Raw genomic sequence first — 15,663 nt, 5'->3', positions numbered from 1 at the left:
GAAAATGTGTGTCAATTTGATAAAAGCCGTATTTAAGAATCGAAATTTTATTTTATGTTCTCAGGTAAAATAAAACTGGAGAAAGCTCTATTTTTATTTCTTGGTACAAAAAGTTTGTTTTGTTACCAGATAGGTCATTTGGGCGAGTAGCAAGGGGCTAGTCACTAAATAAATTACCAACATGGGGTAACAATAATTTTAAGAATCAAAATTAGGTCTTGCGGCTTGTGTCGCACTAGTTCGGATCAACATGTATCTGTTGATAAAAAATTGAATCCGAAATTGAGTCAAATAATAATTATTTAATTTGTTGTAGTATGAATTTTAGTCTAGATGTGTCATAATCTGAAAATCAAACCTTGGAGTGTTTATTGCATTAAAATGTATATCGACAAGGAGGTTATATATATTAAAAAAACAAATTTCTCTCTTATCCCATCGCTCAGCCATCCATGCCATGTACGTCTCCTCTCCCTAGAAAAACCCCGTACATCCTCATCCTTATTCCTGTGATGTACAGCTAACTTGAAAAAAAATCCTCAACCATCCTCATCGCCCTTATCCAGAATACGATCATCACTAGAAAATCTTCCCCACCGCCCATATCTCCCTCTCTTATCCTCTCACGTTACTCTTTCCTGTTTCCAGAATCCACTCGACACGGTTCCTGGTACCATGGTCGCCTCCTATATTCATCTGATGAAGCTCGGCTCCCTGGGAAATCCTTCGTCAACGCCCTTACCTGGATGTTTCTCCCTTGTGCGGGCAAGCCGTCCGGCGCCTGCAGGGATCCCTGTGGGTGCTCCATCCGTTTCCTTTCGCCTACAGCAACCTCGCTGGGCCGCTTTGCGACTGTGTTCAGCCCCGAGCCATCGACCACTGTTCCCAACAGCGCCGCGCTTCTCTGACCCTGACCCCAAACATCACAAGGACCTGCACGCGTGCTCCTCATCGAAGCGCTCGACAAACCTTGCCTCGCCAACGTCTCGCCAAGTTGTCAGACCCGTCCTCGAGTTTGGTGGAGTCCCAAGCTTGCACGCCGTCAACTCCCTGCTCGCCTCGCTTCGTTGTCATCGTTCACTATCTTCGTCCTCATCGTCTACCCCACCGATTCTCACGCCCAACTGGCCATCGTGCTCGGCGTGTTTTCCTCCGTGCAGATTCGCATGTTCCTTTCACTCCATCCGCTAGTCGTGTGGTAGAGAAGGTATAGTTGTTTGTTTGTTTGTATGTGTGGATGCAGGAGAAAAATCTGTTAGTAATGTAGTTTCGTGCGTCATAAGTTAGGTGTTTGGCGTAGTACATGAGTCGGGTTTGTCGCCATTTTCACGAATCTCAGCTTGGCCTTGGATTGCGTAGGCAAATTAGCTCACAGAATAATTTGAATAGATTGGAAGCGTGTTCAGTTAATCTATAAATTACCACTTAATTAAAAATACACTTACCTCTAATGAAATAAGTAACTAAATAGAAGTTTTAAAGTAATTAATTTGTTGCTCTGATTTTGGGTTTGTCTGAAGTCCATGGACCACAATTCAATAAGTTGACCCATGGCGTGTGTTTTATTTTGTCTCGGGTTCGACTCCTCTCGTTAGAGGAGTAGCTAGAGTTTTATTAAAGATTCAGGGTAAAAGTGTGCTGTGTCGGAGAGCTGCACGCAAATGTTATTATTTTAGATCCTTTATCCACTATGTGTTCATTTCATCATCGCATCATGATCATAGCATGCATCTTTACTTTATGTGTAGATCACGTTATCGATGGATCAATCGTCTACTGGAGTAATTTCTTGGAGGCTGGTCATCACCCTGAAGACTTGTGGCAAATTATTTTTGTTGGGGACTTGTTCTCAAATGCTGAGTTAAGAACAAGGCAACACAAATGTTAATGGTTAAAGACCTTCGTCTTTCGAAGCATTATCTCCCTGCGGATATAATGATCTTCAGACGAAGGTTATGAAGGACATACCTTCATAATTTCAGTATGTAATAATGAAAGCAGAAACATATGAAACATAGAAAAGAACATGTTAATCACATTAAACCATCAGATTATTTGTGTTCTCATTATATAATCATGAACAAGCATTGATGATATTAATTACATTTGTACCTTCGGCTTAACAGGAGGTGAGAATCCAAGAACGACGTGCAAGTGATTACAAGTCAGAGTGAACAGTACGGTGTTATTGTTCATCTATTTATAGGCACAGGACGCAGCCTGGGTAAAATTACATCCATGTCCTTGACACTTACTACTGACTAAGGAGTAATCATTCGAGGACTTGGCAGTATATTCTCCTTTAGGTCGGTTCCATTCTCCATCACCGCCCTTGCGCTAAGCCGAAGCTTCTTCATCCGTAGCTTCGAAATTGATTCATCCTTCTCCTGGATCGCTCCTTTCATGTCGTGCACACCTTCATCTCAAAGCCGAAGGTTCCTGTGACAGTATATTATACTTGGAAAGAATGTTAGTCGTGTTTTTGAGGACCTTCAGAAGATGAAGGCCCCCAACAGTAGCCCTCGCAATATTAATTTGTTCTTGTAACAACAATTTCAGACTGCGACATGAACGAAGGCCTTAAGCCGAAGGTCCGAAAAAACACCTTCCCTTCGCTAGAATAGCGAAAGTCAAGGACAAATGGGGCCCGTCAAGTTGCAATGCGCTAGGTGTATAAATAGAAACCCACAACAACAGCATTTGTTACGCCATTTCTGTTCCTCGTGTTATTTTCTCAAATTTTTAATTCTCTTGCCATCAACTCTTTCTTGATTTTCAATCTTTGTGATATATTGGAGTTTTGAAGAAATGTCTGAGGAGAAGAAGATGTCTGAGGTGACGAAGGTGGCCGAGGAGAAGAAGGTTGTGGACCCTTTTATTGCTGGGTTTTATGAATCTATGACAAAAACAAATACAGAGAAGATTACCAAGAAGATAATGGCGGATTTATCTGAAGATTCTGATGACAGTAATGATTTTTATGTGGAAAGTGGAGTGAAGATTCTGAAGATCGACACTGGCGGCCAAGCCATACTATCTTCGGAAAGTCGACCATTAAACAAAGTCAGGTTGACGCCATGAGGGGAAGGTACTTTCGTGATATGTCTATTGTGAAGGTTGGAGGAGACAGCACCGCCCCTGCTCCTGAAGAAAATGAAGTTGTTGTTTACCGAAGCTTTATGAAGGCAGGCCTTCGGTTCCCATTGAGCAAATTTGTGGTTGAAGTGTTGAAGATATTCCAGATCTTTCTTCATCAAATTACTCCCGAAGTTATAATTAGAATGGGGATGTGTTGTTTGGGTTGTAAGAAGCCAAGGGCTGGAACCGAGCGCAAAGTGCTTCTGCAATATGCACGAGCTATTGTACGAGACGAAGGCTACTGGAAAAGAACAGTATCACAACAACTTCGGTTGTTATGGATTTATTGCTCATCCCAATGCAAGCTACCCGGTTTTAACATTTCGAAAAAGATGGCCTAGGGCCTGGATGGAGGAATGGTTTTATGTCAAGAATGATCTGATTGAGAGGAAGGGCATTAAGGAGATTATCCAACGTCCCATCTGGTCTCGCTTCGGCCTTCGAAGGCCGAGGGTAGCATTTGAAAATGATGCCGAAGCGTGTCAAAAGGCTTTCAGCAATGTCTGTGCTTTCATTGGCACAAGAGACATAATCCAAGAGCACATAGTGTGACGGAACCTCCCAAGTCATTAGGCCCACCTACAGTTGTCCTTGTCCAACGGACCTCAGACAACCCTGTAGGTGCCCCTGAATCACTTGACAAGTTCGGTATATGCTTTTCTTACCTTTCCCAAGACCGTTTCACCGATCACGCAGACATTACAAGCATCGGAGTTACGAGAATGCGGAAGCAATTACATTAACTTATCTTTATTTAAAAGTAAGATAGAGTTGAATATTTACAGACCAGAATATAACCTACGAGTGCATAGTATTATTATTACACACCAACGGAGGCAAAAACCCCTCCCAATAAGTTTTAAACAAAAGTTTCTATGGAGGATCCTTTCCTCCAGCAGCTTTACTCCTAGTGTTCTTCCTTCGGTACCACCTTAGAACAGAAGCAACAAAAGTTGGTTGCTTCCTCACCTAAAAACAATGGGGAATAAAACCCTAAGTATGGAATTACTCAGCAAGTCTTACCCGACTAAAGAAAAGACTCTCAAGGGTATGCTGTTTATAAGGGAGTCAAGGTAAGGTTTCTCAATAATCAAAGACTCTGTTTTGTAGAAATGCTTACTAAAAGTGGATCCTTAAAAATCCAGTTTTATTTGTCCAGTTAAGTAAAATTACCTGTAACTAGGGTTCTTTCTACCATAGATCAATCACTTGACCTGCACTAGCCAATTTCTTAACAATCCCTTCATCTTTACTGGAGTTCTACGTATAGGTCAGTGACCAATTCTTCATAACCGTGAAGGTACGGCAATCTGAATCGATTATACTTAGTTGAGGATCTCCAATCACACGACATATGTAGCACTTAACCCTTGCATATGTCAACCCGCCACCGGGGTTCTTAAGACCAGATCAGGTTCACGTCAACCGAGAGCACAGATACACCACCGTCCATCCTCTTGCCACGGAGGGTACACGCTACTCTCGCCATCGCTCCACTCCCATTGCGTGTTATCTTATTCTGGCCTTAGTCTGCCCGAGGCAAAGCTTACCCATGACGAGGCATGTGACCAGTTAAAGGGTCCTCGGTCATCAAGCCTACATCGAGACGGTCCTTAATCGACTCAGACAGAGACACTACACCGAGACTCTCTTCTCCTGCAAGTCACCCGCCCGGTCTCAGCTTAATCATTTCAACCCAAAGTTTGGTACCTGGCAGAGGTACATCTTTTCCGATGTTGAACCCATCAAGGCCTTGATGGATCCATCATCAAGTTTTATTTTTGAAAACATCCCACCCACTTTGCCACATCATCTTTTGTGAAATCAAAACATTTTGTTTTTCTAAAGTAGGGCTAAGCATCAAAAATCTTTTGTAAAATGGTGATCAAGGAAGGTAATCAAATTCAAGGAAGGTAATGCAGGAATTGTTTTAGCAATCAACTCCTATCACCTAATGCATCAAGCAAGTGAAAAAGATTTTAAAAACACAAGGAGGTGGCAAATGCACCGGGGCTTGCCTTCGTTTATAGGTGAGTCAGGCTCGGATCCGCAGATGTCAAAGTAAAAACAATTTCCTGCCTGATGTTCCGCAGGTGGTGGTGGTGAAGTCTTCTCTTCTACTACCTCAACTTCTTCCTCATTTTCTAAATATAACCATATATGTTGGGGGCCTTCGGCTTCCGAAGGTCCTCAAAAACATGATTTAACAACGTTTCTGGAGTATGATAAATGAACAGGTACCTTCGGACTTAGGTCATAACCACAATATGAAGAAGCACAAAGAATACGAAGGATGGCGCAGAGCCGAAGCTATGCGCAGGGGAGCTTCGGCTTGATAACAGAAAAGGAAACAGACTTAAAGGGGAAAAGGCTATTTAGACCCCAATGGATTACTATAGAGTTATTAGCAAATGTAAAGGGCATGGGTGTAATTTTACATGGGTTGCGTCCCGTGCCTATAAATAGATGAACAGTGCTCCCGTACTGTTCACGCTGACTTGGCATTTGCTTTTGCGTCACGCTTGTACTTTTGACTTCTTTCAAGCCGAAGGTACATTTGTAATTTGTTATCATTTCTATTTTTCCATAATAATAAAATAGAAATGAGTTAATGATGATATTTAAGTGTTTATGTTATTCCTACTTTGTATGAATCCTTCTTCATTATTTGTTGTACTGATGAAGGTATGTCCTTCATAACCTTCGTCCAAGACTCATTATATCCCGAGGGAAGTAATGCTTCGAAGGACGAAGGATTTTAACGTTCAACAATTTCTGTGTTGCCTTGTTCTTAATTCATAGCATTTAAGGACAAGTCCCCAACATTGGTGCCCACCTCCGGTGAACCCTTTTTGACCACCTTCGGCAAGCATCGACCTTCGTTATGCCGCCAAAGAAAGCTTCAGCGACAGGGACTGCCGCTTTGCAGCCACTAGACCCAAACCAGGAGACCCTTTCTCTTCGAGAGGCTCGAAGCCAAAAGAGGAAGGCCACCAGTCCAACACCCCAAGAGGATGAGCTGGACCAAGAGATCAGGAATATGGAGATGCTTCATCAGCAAGTGCAGAAGAAGGAAAAATGGCTCAGCTAGCTGACCTACAAAGGCAGATTGACGAAGCCACTGAAGAAGTACGCCATCTTACTCAAGATGAGCAAAACCGAAGGCCCCAACACAGAGAGCTTCACCAAGAGGGCTTCTTCAACTAGGATGATTGGTATGAGGATTTCCATCATGGAAATTTTGCTTTTGATGATGCTTCTCCTCTGTCAGCAGAATTGCAGGCTACACCTTGGCCCCCGTCTTACAAGCCACCCCAGCTCCCCATGTACGACGGACACTCAGATCCGAAGCAGTTCCTGATGAGCTACGAAGCTACCATATCTTCATATGGTGGCAATACTGCAGTCATGGCAAAATCCTTCGTCATGGCAGTCAAGAATGTTGCACAAACCTGGTACTCCTCTCTTCGGCCAGGAACAATCACATCATGGCAGAAACTGAAGGACATGCTGATCACCAGTTTCCAAGGGTTTTAGACGAAGCCGATTACTGCTCAAGCTTTGTTCCAGTGCACGCAAGATCATGAAGAATACCTCCAGGCGTATGTCTGAAGGTTCTTGCGTCTGAGAGCACAAGCGCCAATAGTGCCCAATGAAATTGTCATTGAGGCCATGATCAAGGGGCTTCGGCCAGGACCTGCGGCCCAATACTTTGCCAGGAAGCCCCCTCAGACCCTGGAGAAATTGCTTCAGAAGATGGATGAATACATCCGCGCTGATAATGACTTTTGGCAGAGAAGGGAGGAAGCTTACAGGTTCTCCGAAATGACCAGGGGCTTCGGAGGAAGAGTCCACCCAAGGCACGTTAGATCAATCCACTCTACTCAGAATGACGACAGAGGAGGTCAGCAGCAAAGGCCGCAATATTCCTTCCAGGCTTCGGGGCAGCAACAAAGCTATCCTCGGCCTCCAGCTCCAAGGGGCAGAGGCGCCAGGGGCTTCGGTGGAAGATTTGGGGATCAGCCCAGGAAAATTTATTGCCTATTCTGCGGTGAGGACAAGGGCCATACTACAAGGATGTGCCATGTCACCATCCAGAAACAGAAAGAGATAGCAGAAGCTGCAGCTCAACAGAACCAGCCGAAGCAAGTTATGCATACTGCTTCGTATCATTCACCGTACATACCAGAGTATGTGGGTAACCATCCTGCAGTTTCTGTTGCTTCGGCAAGCCAATCTTAGGCATCTTGGCAACAGCCTCCACCTCCACCACCAATGCAACCCGCATATCCCCAAGGCCAACAGCCAGAAGGGAGCCAGCACACTCACCAGCAGCGAGACCTCAGGGAACAGTCTGAAGCTCGCACAGTCAACAGTACTGTGCCAGAATCAAAGCACATCTACTAGGAGATATCCTACCTCTAAAACAGTTTTTGCATTTGTCATCATTTTCTTTTTAATAAAGAACAATCATTGAAAGCCTAGTTCTTTTGTTGTTTTCAATTCCTTGTAATAGCTTCGTAATTGACATGATATAATAAACCTTCTTCACAGACTCACGAAGTTCCAAAAGTTGGTGAATCACGAACATCGTTCTCAAGAGCGTGGGGTTCACAATTACATTACAAGTTGTGTCGAAGCAACAAAAAGTCGTTCTAAGGAACGCAGCGTAAGTTTGACCGAAGCAACAAAAAGTCATTCCTAAGGGAGCGCAGCGTAAGTTTTCTGCTCAAAAGTCGTTCCAAAGGGAATGCAGAGCTTATAGCGAAAAATAAACGCTGACTCCGCCGAAATATAAGGCGAAGAAGCTCCTAAGGGAGGCTTACAGCGAAAAGTCAACGCTGATACCGCCGAAATAGAAGGCGAAGAAGCTCCTAAGGGAGGCTTACAGCGAAAAGTCAGCGCTGATACACCAAAAAATAAGCGGCGAAGCCGAAAAATAAACGGCAAAAAGGTTGTGTATTTTACTGTGGGAATGTGTGTGTATTTTCGGCACAAATATCATTTTGCATAGCATAACATCATCACATCATTCGCATAACATGACATCATACTGCATCAATGGCACAAGAAGGGGATACAATATTGATCTTCGGAAATTGTTTCGAAGAAGTTGTGCCAAGGCACAAAATAAGTATAGCTTCATCAACTCTAATATCAAAGAAGATCTATTGCTTATGAAGCATAATATTTTCAGTCTTCACGAAGCATGAAAAGAAGGGAAGGTGTTTTTTCGCTGAAGCCTCAAAAACGGTATGTACGTAAAGTTTCATGCATCGTAAAGAACTGGATTACAAACAACTTAATTATTACATTTAAAAACTGTAAAATATTACACACTTTGTTCAGCAAATATTACATCAATATTCCGAATGTTTCTACAACAATAGCTATTCTTCTTTTAAAACTGCTTCTGCGGCTTCGTTTAGTAGTTGAGTCACAACTTCGTCCATAATAGCTTCAGCCATCTTTGTAATTTTATCTTCCTTTTTTGCTTCGGGGTCGGTCAATGACTCGAAAAGCTCCGGGGGAGGAGATAGTTCAGCTGTGATACAAAACATAAATAAGTTCGAAGTCACAGAAATAAAACATAAAGTCAAAAGAAATTAGGTAATACCTATCCGTCTTTCAAGTTCTGCAGTTTTTCAGCTGCCTTTGCTGCTTCTCTAGCATCGTGAGTATCTTTTTCACTTTTCTTTATAATTTCGTGAGCCATCCCTCGGCCACCATTTTCCCAGATGTCGGTGAAAAACTTTCCGCCAACTAAGCTTGCCTCGGCCGAGGGGTCTTTTGTATCTTCAATACAGAACGCAGCTTCGGCTTGGGCCAGAATCTTCATATGTTCGCATCCTGCCTTCTCCAAAATAGCCGCAATTCCCCTGGCACCTGAGAAGGCGCAGACATCTCCACGACCACTCAAAACTTCCTCAAAGGATTCAGCTTCGCCGTTGATCCAGTCGATTGGACCTTCGGGATCGCCCAGTACGAAGTTGTCTTCATTCGAATATGCGCCAATATTGGCGAAGCTGGTTTTTATCCTTTGTACACATGCTACAGATTTTTCATAGCATCTTTCTCTTGAAGAACGAAGCTCCACAACTGTTTTTTGCTAGTAATTTTTCTAGTAGTCACTGGCGTCTCGGTCAGCTTCGGCAATAACACATTTTAACTTCGCTTCAGCCAGCTGTTTCTGAAGATCTTCAATTTCGCACTTCTGGGCTTCAGCTTGGGCTTTGGAAGTAGCTTCGTCTTCTTTTATTTTATTCAGCAATGAGTTTAATATTTTATCTTTCTCAAGACCTTCGTTCCTTAGTTCAATTACTTCGGAACGAAGGTTGTTCAAAGCTATAGTGCATCCTTCGTCTTCAGCACTTTTTTGCGCCCTGAGGGCGTTGCTAAGAATCAGACCCTGCAAAAAGAAGTGTGATATTAAGTATAAGAAAATAAAACAAATCTTGGTTTTTTAATACAAAAAATTCATTCTCATACCTTTAAGCTATTATATGCTAAGCTGTCAGCCAGTTCATCTTTCGATAGCACTGAAAGCCCATCTTCTAGCATCGGGAATCCGAAGCTTTTGCTCATCTCCCGGCAGACAGAAATTTCCTTGCTGTCTGAGAGACAATACAATAAATCTTCTTCTCCGCTGCCGTTGAATATTAATGCCCCCTTTGGATATTTTAATTTCTGGGCATAATGTTGAGCTTCTCGCTTTTCCTCTTCAGATAGCCTTTTGCCTGAAGCATGTCGTACAATATAATCAGGTACTCTGGAAGATGCTTCGGGAGTTGAAGAGAGAGTTTTTTCAGGCAGAATTTGCTTTGTAGCCTCTTTTTTCGTTTGTTCTCCGGTTTCCAAGGATTTCTCCTTGGCGGGCTCTGAAGGCCCAGCTTCGGCCACGGTCTGGCTCTTTGCAGCTTCGTCTTCGAATGTTTTTTGTCTCAATTTGCGTTTTTGGCGCTTCGGCAGTTTTCTTCGGAGTGGTGCTTGAAGACTTTATTGTCTCCAGCACATCTAGTACATTGACCATCCTTTTTCTCTTGGGAGTCGCCGTGAGATCTTTTTGTGCCTTCGGCACTGTCATTCCTGCCGAAGGGCTTGTAACTTCTAATATCTTTGTTTTCTCGGCCTCTATTTCTTTAATATTATCAGCCTTCGGCATCATAGTCGGCTCTTCATTCTTCTGTGTAAGAGCAGGTCCTTTGGCTTCAGTAGCCGTAGAAGTCTCACCACCAAATTCGGGCACTGTGGCCGGTTCAATGAAGCGCGGTCGGTGAGTAAGGACCTTCACCTTTTTCCTCTTTGGCGCGGGCTCAGAGCAACTGAAGCATCACGTTTCCCAGAAGTTGCACTTTTCTCTTTTGCCCTTTCAGCGGGTAGCGGTAATCAGGGTACATAAACCTAATAGCATCGAAAACTCTATTCAGCCTCTTCTTCTTCCAGCCTCCGAAGGCCGCAGATAACGCGTTATCTTCTGCCTTTGAGTATGATCCAAGCAGTTCGTCGCTTGTAGCTTCGATGCACTCAGCCAATCATCATCTGGCTCAATAAACTTACCTTCATATCTGAAGGTGTATTTCAACCTAACCAGCCCTTTGTCAGACTTGCTGATAGATTCCTTTGGCATTTCCCATTGCTCTACAAGCGGCCACACACTGAAGGCTATGTGCTCCTAGACTAAATCCCTCGTCCCGATGAAAGAGCAGACTATGCCAAAGGCCTTTTGGCATTCTTCGGCTGCTTCATCAATTTCCACCTTCGGTTTCCGAAGGCCGAAGCGCTGCCAGATAGGACGCATGATAATATCTTTAATGTATTCTCGTGCCTTTAAATCGTTTTTCACGTAAAACCGTTCCTTCATCCAGTCCCCAGGCCATCTTTTCCGGAAGGTTGGCACGGGGCAGCTCGAGCCAGAGCGAGCGACAAAGCTATAGCAGCCAAAATTGTTATGATATTGCTCTTTGCCCCAGGGTTTCATCTCATATAACAGTTTGTGCATACTGCAAAAACTTTTTGCATTTGGCTCCAAGCCTTGGCTCCTCACGGCCCAGACGAAGATTCCCATTCTTATGATTGCTTCGGGAGTAATTTGATGAAGGTAGACCTGATAGATCTTTAAAACCTCAACCACAAATTTGCTTAAGGGGAACCGAAGCCCAGCATTAAAAAAGCTTCGGAAGATCACAACTTCATTCTCTTCGGGAGTAGGCACAATCCTCTCTCCGTCATCTGCCCTCACAGTAGACATGTCTCGAAAATATCTTCCCCTCATGTTATCGAGATGACTCTGTTTAATACTCGATTTTCCAAAGACTGTGTGACTTGGTCGCCACGGTCGATCTTCGGAATCTTCACCCCCACTCTCCACGTCATAACTGTCACTATCACCGGTGTCTTCAGATAAACCTTCTAAAATCTCCCTAGTGTCTTTGCTATTGATTCAAGAAACCCAAGATTCTTCTCCTCAGAAAGGCTCAGCTTTGTTTCGGCAATAACTTTTTTATCTTGAGACATCTTCGGAAATGTTGAAAATGTGCTCTTAAGGCCGAAGCTAAAAAATCTAAGAAGCCAGACAAAGCGTTTGTAGGCAAGAGCTAAAAATTGAGTAGGCAGAGCAGATGGCAAAAAGTGTGCCAAATGAGCTCGCGGTGTGTTCTTATTTATACGCCCAGTGCATTGCAAGTGGGAGGGCCCCGCTTGTCATTGACTGTTGCTATTCTAGCAAAGGGAAGGTGTTTTTTCGGACCTTTGGGTTAAGGCCTTCATCCATATCGCAGTCTAAATTTATCATTCTAACAAATTAATATTGCGAGGGGCTACTGTTGGGGGCCTTCGGCTTCCGAAGGTCCTCAAAAACATGCTTTAACAATGTTTCTGGAGTATGATACATGAACAGGTACCTTCGGACTTAGGTCATAACCACAATATGAAGAAGCACAAAGAATACGAAGGATGGCGCAGAGCCGAAGCTATGCACAGGGGAGCTTCGGCGTGATAACAGAAAAGGAAACCGACTTAAAGGGGAAAAGGCTATTTAGACCCCAATGGATTACTATAGAGTTATTTGCAAATGTAAAGGGCATGGGTGTAATTTTACATGGGCTGCGTCCCGTGCCTATAAATAGATGAATAGTGCTCCCGTACTGTTCACGCTGACTTGGCATTTGCTTTTGTGCCACGCTTGTACTTTTGCCTTCTTTCAAGCCGAAGGTACATTTGTAATTTGTTATCATTTCTATTTTTCCATAATAATAAAATAGAAATGAGTTAATGATGATATTTAAGTGTTTATGTTATTCCTACTTTGTATGAATCCTTCATCATTATTTGTTGTACTAATGAAGGTATGTCCTTCATAACCTTCGTCCAAGACTCATTATATCCCGAGGGAAGTAATGCTTCGAAGGACGAAGGATTTTAACGTTTAACAATTTCTGTGTTGCCTTGTTCTTAATTCATAGCATTTAAGGACAAGTCCCCAATAATATATATATATATATATATATATATATATATAAGAATGAATGCCCATGAAATGCTTATGAGTATGCAAAGATAATAAGAATTTATTATCTAAAGTTTTGAATACAATTTTCCTTCACGGTACTCTAGAGAATTAGGGTTTCTAGAGTCAATATAGGAATTCAAAGGGCAGGGGGTAGGGTTTTGGTTTCTAGTTATCAAACAAGGTTCAAATCAAATCAAACTCTACCCAAGGCTTCTAAATAATGTTTTGAGCTCACATAAAAAGTTTGGGATTTTTGGAATTATTATTGATTTTCTAAAAATCCACGAACAATGTTTTAGGCCATTTTAAATGCTTCAAAATTTCCTATTTGAACTAAAAATCATAAAACTATTTTTATTAAATACTATGGAAAATTAGGAATCTAGAAAAATTGGTTTGACATTTTTACCATTTTTCTGCAATTTTCTAAAATTATTTTAGTCCTGGCAGAAAAAGAAAAAGAGAAAAGTGTGAACAGGACTCGGCCGAAAGCAGCGCAAGCGGCCCAAACCCAGGCAAAAACGCGCGCGCCCGCACCCGCGCACGCGCGCCTGCGGCCACTTTGCAACAAGGCCCTCAGCGTTCTCGATAACCAAAAGTGGGCTCTTGCACTGTTCCCGTAAGTCACTGACGGTTTACAAGAAACCCCCTCACGTTCTAATTCTTCGCAGACCGAGGTCCACGACGACGAACGACGTCGACCCGCACTCCAGCGAGCCTACGCCAGCCGTATACCGCAATGACTGGAGCTCTCGTGTGGCAGAGACCAGATTAGACCCCACCCGCACACTTCCCCTTAACCAATTTCATAAATGGCAGTCTACATTGCGCTGCCCACGGTAACAGCGGCACCTCGGGTAATCCATCGCGTTCCCGGTGATCCATGGGGTCTTAGCTCGATTGGGTGGGCGATTGAGGACGATATATGGTGGCTGGGTGCGGGACGATACTACGGAGCTCGCGGTGACTTCAATTTATAGAGCGCAACAGCGGTGACCGAGAATTTCAGTGGTGACGCGCGGCGGTCGGAGGAAGGGGGAGTTCACTGGCGCAAGTGCTTAGTGTCCGGTCACCGTGGCTGGCCCCCGGCGATGGACAGAGGATTACAGCGGTTCACGGCGATCTGGTGGAGGTGCCAGGGCACGTGGCGCCAAGCCGTGCGACGGCTAACACCGGCGAGCTTATCTGCTCAGGCCGCAAAGCAAGGGGGTACGGTGGTTAATCACCGGAGTCATCTCTAGGAGAATAGCTATTACCTGGCAGCCTTATTGGGTCATCGGTGGCGTGAATTGCAACGACGGCACGGATCTTAGGCGCGCGGCTCGCCGGTGATGAGGTATCGAGCTGGCAGCCTGATCCGATCACTGTACCATGGGAAGCTCTATTCAGAGCGCCAGACAGTCAAGGTTTAGGGTCAATTCTCTCTCAATTTTTATGGCATCTCACCCAAAGCTCTGCAGCAATGTTGTAGACCAATGTTCCAGCTACAATGTTGCCATAACAACTATAGCCAAATTCCTACTAAATCATGTTTGAATTTGTGCCCAAAGTTCCTGCAGTTGCAATGTCAGTCTGAAATTCAGACTTCAATAGCGTGACAGCTCGACTTTGAGTGTGTTTTTCTTCCATTTCTTCATAACAACTATGCTTACACTCTTAAGCAAAGTTATTCTCCTTTGATAGGTCTACAATACTGATGTGGTGACCTAGGGCAAAAACCTTAGAATTTAAAACTTACAAAGCTCCAAAGTTGAGCTCAAACACTGAATTTTCAGACTTAGCTCAAGAACATAAATGGGGTCCTTTTTGCAAATAGGTCCAAAAATTCAGGGTTTAACTTGCAAATTCACATATTTGTGGATCATTTGACTTAGGGTACCTTAATGTCATGATTTTTGCACTTTAGCCCAAAAGTGCACTGATTATGCACTTAACCCCCTAAGGTTTGGATTTAGGGTTTTCCAGGGTCCTTTTTAGGGTTTTTGGTATTTCAAGGGTGTGAATATAATGTAGGTCCATTCTTAAGAATATTTTATGACTATTTCCCTTAAACTTTATGGTTTTCTCTATTTGGGTCTTGTTTTACCCTTCAGATCCCTGTTCAGGGTTAAGTATCCTACACCAGGGTTCTATTTGCAAAATGTCATAACAATACAACTTGTTTGAAATTTTTACCTAGTGAATGCATCCTAGGTGTATCAAACATATGAAATGCTAATGCTGATGATGTCATGCTCAAGTTTTAGTAACAGTAACACCAGGGGTGTTACATCCTTCCCGCCATAAAAGAATCTCGTCCCGAGATTAAAAGTCCTAGGGTAGGTAATGGAAAAGGAAACACGACATGTCTTTATTTCCTTATTCTTGGTACAAAGCAGGGGTGGTTTGGGGATTTACACCTTTATTACAACAACTATACACACTTTACAAATTACATGAGGCTAAAAAGCCTGGGAAATTCTTTTCTAAAAAGTCCTGAGTTTCCCATGTAGCCTCATCTTCTAAATGCTGGTTCCATTGTATCTTGTAAAACTTGAGAGTTTTTCTCCGGGTAACCCTGTCCTTTTGATCCAAGACTCGAATAGGGTGCTCTAAATATGTCAAGTCTGGTTCAAGGACAACATCTGTCACTTCAATGGTTCGATCGGGAACCCGAAGACACTTCTTCAATTGAGACACGTGGAACACATTATGTACTGCAGACAAGGTTTCGGGTAACTGAAGTCGGTATGCCACTGGTCCGTATCTTTCTAGGATAGGAAAAGGACCAATATACCGGGGTGCAAGCATCCCTTTTACCCCGAAACGTGATACACCCTTCATTGGTGAAACTTTTAGGTAGACATAGTCTCCAACTGGAAAGTATAAGGGTATCCGGTGTGTGTCTGCGTAACTCTTTTGGCAGCTTGAGCTTTCTTCAAATGATGAATTATTCGTTGAACCTTCGCTTCTGTCTCCTTTACCATATCAGGTCTAAAAAAGTACCTTTCACCTGGTTCAGACCAATTTAACGGAGT

The sequence above is a fragment of the Zea mays genome, chromosome 4 (genome assembly GCF_902167145.1).
Source record: "Zea mays cultivar B73 chromosome 4, Zm-B73-REFERENCE-NAM-5.0, whole genome shotgun sequence".
NCBI classification, from domain to species: Eukaryota; Viridiplantae; Streptophyta; class Magnoliopsida; order Poales; family Poaceae; genus Zea; species Zea mays.
This window is presented reverse-complemented; position numbering follows the sequence as displayed.